We start from the raw sequence: 8,291 nt of genomic DNA on the forward strand, positions 1-8,291 counted from the left end.
GCGAGTGGCCCCCCTGCCGGTATCGCTGATCGCTCTGGGAAACCTCTGGACATTTCTTTGGTCGCTGGTCTCCCGCTGGCCAGCACGCATCGCTGCGTGTGACAGGCAGGAGACCAGCGATCAGCTGGTAACTAACGTACACATCGGGTATCCAAGGGACGTGCGTCCCTTAGATACCCGATGTGTACGTTAGTTACCAGCACGCTGATGCAGGGACAGACGTCCCTTGGATACCCGATGTGTACGTTAGTTACCAGCTCCCTGCATCAGCGCGCTTGTAACTAACCAACACAGCGACACCGGGCGCTCGGCGTCGCTGTGCTGATCGCTGGTGAAGCTGTCTGTTTGACAGCTCACCAGCGATCATGTAGCGATTCACCAGCAATCCTGACACGTTGATATCATTGTCGGGATTGCTGGTGAGTCATTATGTGTGACGGGGCCCTTAGTCTGTTTCAGTAGGCTCCACAATCATGGGGAAGACTGCTGCCTTGACAGATGTCCAGAAGGCAGTCATTGACACACTTCGCAAGGAGGGTAAGCAACAAAAGGTCATTGCTAAATAAGCTGGCTGTTCACAGAGTGCGGTATCCAAGCATGATAACCCCTTTATCCCCGAGGGTGATTTGCACTTTAATGACCGGGCCAATTTTTACGATTCTGACCACTGTTGCTTTATGAGGTAATAACTCTGGAACGCTTCCATGGATCCTGGTTATTCTGACACTGTTTTCTCGAGACATATTGTACTTCATGTTAGTGGTAAAATTTCATTCCTATAACTTGCGTTTATTTGTTAAAAAAATGGAAATTTGGCGAAAATTTTGAAAATTTTGCAATTTTCCAACTTTGAATTTTTATGCCCTTAAATCACAGAGATATGGCACTCAAAAAAGTTAATAAATAACATTTCCCACATTTTTACTTTACATCAGCACAATTTGGAACCAAAATTTTTTTTTGTTAGGAAGTTATAAGGGTTAAAAGTTGACCAGCGATTTCTCATTTTTACAACACCATTTTATTTTTAGGGACCACATCACATTTGAAGCCACTTTGAGGGGTCTATATGATAGAAAATACCCAAAAGTGACACCATTCTAAAAACTGCACCCCTCAAGGTGCTAAAAACCAGATTCAAGAAGTTTATTAACCCTTCAGGTGCTTCACAGGAATTTTTTGAATGTTTAAAAAAAATGAACATTTAACTTTTTTCACCAAAAAATTACTTCAGGTCCAATTTTTTTTATTTTACCAAGGGTAACAGGAGAAATTGGACTGCAAAAGTTATTGTGCAGTTTGTCCTGAGTACGCTGATTCCTGATATGTGGGGGGAACCAGTGTTTTGGCGCAAGGCAGAGCTCAGAAGGGAAGGCGCGCCATTTGACTTTTTCAACCCAAAATTGACTGGTATTCAGATCGGACGCCATGTCACGTTTGGAGAGCCCCTGATGTGCCTAAACAGTGGAAACCCCCCACAAGTGACCACATTTTGGAAACTAGACCCCCCCAAGGAACTTATCTAGATATGTGGTGAGAACTTTGAACCCCCAAGGGCTTCACAGAAGTTTATAACGTACAGCCGTACAATTAAAAAATCATATTTTTTCCACAAAGATGATCTTTTCACCCCCAATTTGTATTTTCCCAAGGGTAACAGGACCCCAAAAGTAATTGTGCAATTTGTCCTGAGTACGCTGATACCCCATATGTGGGAGTAAACGACTATATGGTCACATGGCAGAGCTCGGAAGGTAAGCAGCGCCATTTGACTTTTTTGGCTAGAATTGAGATCGGACATCATGTCGCATTTGGAGAGCCCTTGATGTGTCAAAACAGTGGAAACCCCCCACAAATGACACTATTTTGGAAACTAGACCCCCGAAGGAACTTATCTAGATGTGTGGTGAGCACTTTGAACCCCCAACAGCTTCACAGAAGTTTATAACGCCCTGGTGTGAAAATAAAAAAATCATATTTTTTCCACAAACTTGATCTTTTAGTCCCCAATTTTTTTATTTTACCAAGGGTAACAGGAGAAATTAGACCCCAAAAGTTGTTGTCCAATTTGTCCTGAGTACGCTGATATCCCATATGTGGGAGAAAACTACTGTATGGGCACAAGACGGGGCTCGGAAGGGAAGTAGTGATGTTTTGGAATGCAGACTTTGATGGAATGGTTTGCGGGTGTCATGTCACGTTTGGAGAGCTCCTGATGTGCCTAAACTGTGGAAACCCCCCACATGTGACCCCATTTTGGAAATTAGACACCCCAAGGAACTTATCTAGATGTGTGGTGAGCACTTTGAACCCCCAAGTGCTTCACAGAAGGTTATAACGTAGAGCCATAAAAATAAAAAATCATATTTTTATCCACAAAAAATGATATTTTTGCCCCCAATTTTTTTCCCAAGGGTAACAGGAGAAATTGTACCCCAAAAGTTGTTGGGCAATTTGTCCTGAGTAGGCTGATACCCCATATGTAGGGGTAAACCACTGTTTGGGCGCATGGCAGAGCTTGGAAGGGGAGGAGCACCGTTTGACTTTTTGAACGCAGAATTGGCTGGAATTGAGATCAGGCGCCATGTTGCATTTGGAGAGCTCCTGATGTGCACAAACAGTGGAAACCCCCCAATTCTAACTCCAACTCTAACCCCAACATACCCCTAACCACAATCTCAGCCCTAACCCTAGCCCTAACCCCAAGGGCAGTCTCACACGTCCAGATAATTCTGGTCCGTGTGTCCGTGTGGATACGTAGGCCATCCGTGTGCTGTCCGTGTGTCACGTCCGTGTGGTGTCCGTGTGCTGTCTGTGTCACAAAGCTATTGACGCACATGGATCACACACGGACTGCACACGGACGTGATCCGTGTGCGGTACGTGTTTACACGCACCCATTGACTTGTATGGGTCCGTGTGATCCGTGCTGTCACACAAAAACGGACATGTCAGCGTATTTTGCACACGGACACACGGTCCATGAAAACACGCTGATATGTGCATAGACCCATTTTTGCAATTTCACCGCACTTGGAATTTTTCTTCCGTTTTCGAGTACACGACGTGGTAAAATGCATGGTGTCGTTCAAAAGTACAACTCGTCCCACAAAACATAAGCCCTCACATGGCTATATTGACGGAAAAATAAAAAAGTTATGGCTCTCGAAAGAAGGGAAGCAAAAAAAAAAATCGAAAAAAGCTCTGGTCATGAAAGGATTGAGTAAAAAACGAAAGTTTTCCCCACAAATACACAACGGCACAGACAATGGTAGACAGACTGTAATACAAGTCATGTGCTATATCCTTCATGACACTGCTATGTGATTGTGGCCTCAGGCCACGTTCACTCAAACATTCAAACTTATATTAAATGATTCTTGCAAACGCAATATCCGGATCATCTGTAAGTCTGCTGACCCAAATTAAATGCTTCATAGGCATGTAAGTCAGGAGACCCTCAGTTGTTCAGGATATTGTGGTCCGTACATGAACCATGTAATGCATTAGTGCGAAGAAAGCCAAAGCTACACTCACACATCCATTTTTCCCCATCCATGTGTTTTCAGTTTTCAACAGTACATTTATTTCTTTTTCTCACTTATAAAGCGCCATTAATTCCACAGCACTTTTCACACATCATTGGCACTGCATTAACACATAGTTTCCCATTCATCAAAGTTTTTACATCCAAAAAATGACGTAAAAGCTGCTAAAGTTTGTCGCAACTTGGAACTGCCCCCAAATTTTGCAACTTTTGCCATTTTCATGCCAGTTTCTCCCAGCTTTGCCACAGTTTGTATATTTTTCATGACATGCTGTGGCATTCACACCGCCAGAAATCTCACTCCAGTCCCTGACTGGAGTAAAATTTCTGGCATGACGCCCAACACACAAGTCACCGATCAAGCGCTCCAGTTTGATGAAGAAGTGTGCAGCTATTCACAAATCAGGAGCATCTGACTCCACCACATCAAGACCGATGAGAAAATCGCCAATCTTGATTAATGGAGGCCATAAGAGCTTATCTAACAGATCTCTGTGTCTATTCCATTAAAAGGTGCAAAAAAACCCAGAAGATATCAATTTTCCATCCAATTTTAAGTGCTCTATTGCTATGTGGCAAAAAAAAAAAAAATAGAGATTATCACCTCCAGATTTTAAAAACAGATGAAAAAAACATGGAAGCAAAATGGAAGTGTGACACCCCAGAGAGCGGTTGCCACAGTGACATTACCTCCCTCTAATGGGTAAAGTCATGCTTGGAGGCAGAAAGGGACCCCCATGCCAGGTAATAGAAAAAAATCACAATTTCCTGCTGCAGGTCAGAAAAGGGAGCTGCCTTATAAATTCTGGCCAGCAGAGGGGGTTGGTGAGTCAGCTAGAAATCAGCTGAGGGGGTTGTCATGGAAACGAAGCAGCTGTGAGCTGTGAGGAGAAATGATGACAGTTTAAACGTGAGGACGTGAGGTAAAGCGATCTTTCTGGAAGATCCTGTCAGATGAAGACAGGGAGCGGATCTGTGAAGAGGGAAAGGACAAGAGCAGAGATTGAGAGACTCTAGGGAAGCTAAAATACTGCATATAGCAGACCCCTGAGTGAAGCGCTAATAAAGAGAAAAGGGACATCAGAGTCCTAGGCTGACAGGAGCTGTAAGTCCTGATAGCCGAATCTGAAAGTTCAGGGGATTGTGAATTCCTGTGCATATTAATCACCTGAGGGCACATCAGCAGATAAGGAGCCCGGGGCCGACGGTGAAGAGAACGGCCCCGGGGTCGACGGTGAAGAGAACGGTACTCGTGGAGTAGGCTCATGCTGACAGCCGTACAGGTTAGTGAAACCATCACGAATAGAGGGTCACCAGTGGCGGATTAAGTGGACTATGGGCCCGGGGCTGTTCATAAAACCTGGGCCCCTGTACCCCACTTCCCAGGAAAACATTTTCTGTCAAAATTTTGTGGCTCTTCTCACAAAAACACTGCATATGCTGATTTTTAGGTATACAAATTGTAACATTTATTAGACCATAAAAACAAAGAAAAATTACTTTTTTCTCACAAGAAATTGTATTGTATGGTCAAACAATATAAATAATATTAAATCGGCTGTTCCCGAATTTGGCGCCCCCCCGGGCGGTGAATGGCCTGCTCGGATGCGGGGTCTGGAAAGGAATAAAATGGCCGCGCTTGGGAGGGGGTACCGGCCTGGCCAGCTACTGGTTAGGGATGTTAATGATTAATCACACAGTCACAGACAGACATTCATTTCTGACACACTGCCAGCGACAGTGCTCCCAGGCAGCACAGACAGTAATGTGCAGGCTCAGCTCCGCCTCCTCTGCCCCTGGCCGCAGTATAAGTTACACATATATATATATATATATATATATATATATATATATATATATATATATAAAACAATACCAAATGGAACAATTCGCAATGTACCCCAGGCGAGTCACCATTTGTAAAATTATGACTCAAAGGGGATCGATAATGGACACTCCCACATAACATGTTAACACAAAAAAATGGAGTGAAAGTCCAAAATATTTTAGAAACGTAAGAAATTTATTATACATAAAAATCGTACTGACAATTATAAACAACATCTACAATGAAGGAATCGGGTAATATCAGCTGCTAATTGTCCTGTCCATATAATATTAAGTGAAAAGGAGCCAAGTGCTTCTTGTAATGATGGGCCATAAAACCGGGACACAAAGTGTAGGGAAGAACCCAGGTGCGCACCCTGAGGAACAACCCCGATATCCCATGCTAAAGTGCTTACCCATCATGTGCTCCAGTCTCCAGGACAAGTGCAGCTCCGCCACGCTGCACTTGCGCTGGTGGTGGCGCTGCACTTGTCCTGGAGCACATGATGGGTAAGCACTTTAGCACGGGATAACGGGGTTGTTCCTCAAATAAATTTCTTACGTTTCTAAAATATTTTGGACTTTCACTCCATTTTTTTGTGTTAACATATAAGTTACACTTAGGCTGTGTGCACACGCTATGGATTAGGTGCGGATTCATCCGCGCGGATTTTGTAAAATCCGCAGGTGAAACCGCAGGTCAAAATACCTGCGGTTTTACCTGCGGATTGCTCTGCGGTTTTGCCCTGCGGTTTTTCATCTCCTCAATAGAGGAGATGGCAAACCGCAGGAGAATCCGCAGAAAGAATTGACATGTCAAAAACCGCTGCGGAACCGCAGCAAAATCCGCAGTGTGTGCACACAGCCTTACACAGGCTGCCTGCGACGGCCTGGCTGCTGTGTGTGTGAGTGTGAGTGACTCTGTGTGACACTGAGGAAGGAAGCCGCCCGCAGGGAGAGCTCAGCAGCTGACTGAGCATGGAGGGAGGCTGGGGAGAGGCAGAGAGCATCCTCCTCCCAAATGGTGAGTGACCTGTGACCCACCTGCGCTAGCCGCTGCCAAAATCTCCTGCTAATACTCAGTCTTCTTCTCTCCTCACTGTGACTCGGCCGGCCGCCTCCACGCTTCTCTCCCGAGTCCCACAGCACAGAGAGGAGGAATTTCTGCTCCTGCCGTGCTGCGCCGCCCCCACACACGTGCCGCCTGGGGCGGCCCGCCCCCCCCGCAACCCCCTTCCCACGCCACTGGGCGGCGGCGGCTCACACAGATGCCGACCGGATTGGCCCCTACCCTGGGCCCCCAAAAAACCTTGGGCCCGGGGTGACCGCCCCATCCGCCCCTATTAAGATCCGCCACTGAGGGTCACAGCATAGTTATATACAGCGGAGACCCACACACAAATCGCAGAAAGGAAGGTCCTAAATCCCCACCTGGCAAGGTGGATCCCCTGAATGCCTCCAGGCGAGCCGGACTCATTCCATCACCTGTATGTGGTACTCCGGATTACAACCAATTACCAGTAAAAACATAAAGAAACTGCACCTCTCTGTGCCTTTCTCTCATTTATCTGCACCCCAACGGTAACAGCCACTTTTACTATTTATTTAACATCTTTGCCCTGGGACTACAGCCCTACCTGTGGAGGGCTACAACATCATCGCTGCGCCCAACATCCATCCCAGAGAAGCAACACCGCAGCGCTGGTCACCTCTGACTAGAATACCACAGGTGGCGTCACGTATTTCACCATCTAATAACTTTATTTTCATTTTTACCACATAAATACCACACAACTTTCCCCTATTTTATTGCTGGACTCCATGGAAGTCGACGGGCCGGGTACCGAGTACCCCCAGGCCCTGCGGGGTGCTCCAACTGGCGTCACAAACAGGATTTAGCGAGCCTAGCAAAGCTGGGTACTGTGTGCCATAGACTTTATTAAATTGAGTGCTAAAGATTTAACTGAGCTTTCAAGTAACCGCCAAAACTGCGTCACACAGTGTGTGCGAGCAGAGAGGGGCATGCCAGTGAAGCTGGAGTTGCGCTCTATTGAGAGCAGGTAAAAAGCAGGAAGAAAATGCCCAACGAGGGTGAAGATTCAGCGGCGTTCGCAGCCGCAGCCTCCATATTGCCGCTATCAATGCCATATATACCAGGAGCAGCCTGGTTACCACAGTACTCAGGGGAGTCGCACACCCTGAGCGATTTTAAAGAAAGACTGCAGTTTGTTCAAAGTGTACCCCCTGTCAGAAAGCCAAAAAGTCATTATCCTCATTGGCCAGTTAACTGGTGCGGCCGAGAGGGAGGTAAAGTCCTGGCCGGACACTGATAAAAGAACTGTCAAACAAATCTTAGCCAGGCTGAAAGACACTTTTGATACCTATACTGCAACAGAGATAAAAATGAGATTTTTTTGGGTGCAAACAGAGAGTGCAGGACAGTATATGGGACTATGCCCTTAATCTTCAGGAGGCACTACGGGCTGTAAAGCAGGTTGATCCTGAGAGCGTGCAAGATGAAGAAAGATTATTAACAGAGCAGTTCATAGAGGGACTCCAGTCTAACAACCAAAGGACACAGCTGCGCATAATGGCCCTACAAAATCCTGAATTGGACTTTGCACACTTTAAGGATAGAGCCATCAGAGTGCTGCGTGAACCGAATCCTAGCAGCACAGAGCCCTCTAAGCATCCAGCAATTACATACCAGCAGGAGGCAGCATCCTTCAAAAGACCTCTATTGAGACTGACAAGCCGTCCCAAGATGATGATTCTGCTGCAGACTTACGTCTCGAAGTCAAGGAACTAACCAAAAGTGTGGCTACACTCACAAAAACTGTGCAGTCCCTGCAAGTGACTCCAAAGAAGAAGATCCAGCTGGCCTCCAGTCCAGAAGACGTCCCATGGCGACTGCAGA

The sequence above is a fragment of the Dendrobates tinctorius genome, unplaced genomic scaffold (genome assembly GCF_039654945.1).
Source record: "Dendrobates tinctorius isolate UK_male_01 unplaced genomic scaffold, ASM3965494v1 ptg000043l, whole genome shotgun sequence".
Lineage (NCBI taxonomy): Eukaryota > Metazoa > Chordata > Amphibia > Anura > Dendrobatidae > Dendrobates > Dendrobates tinctorius.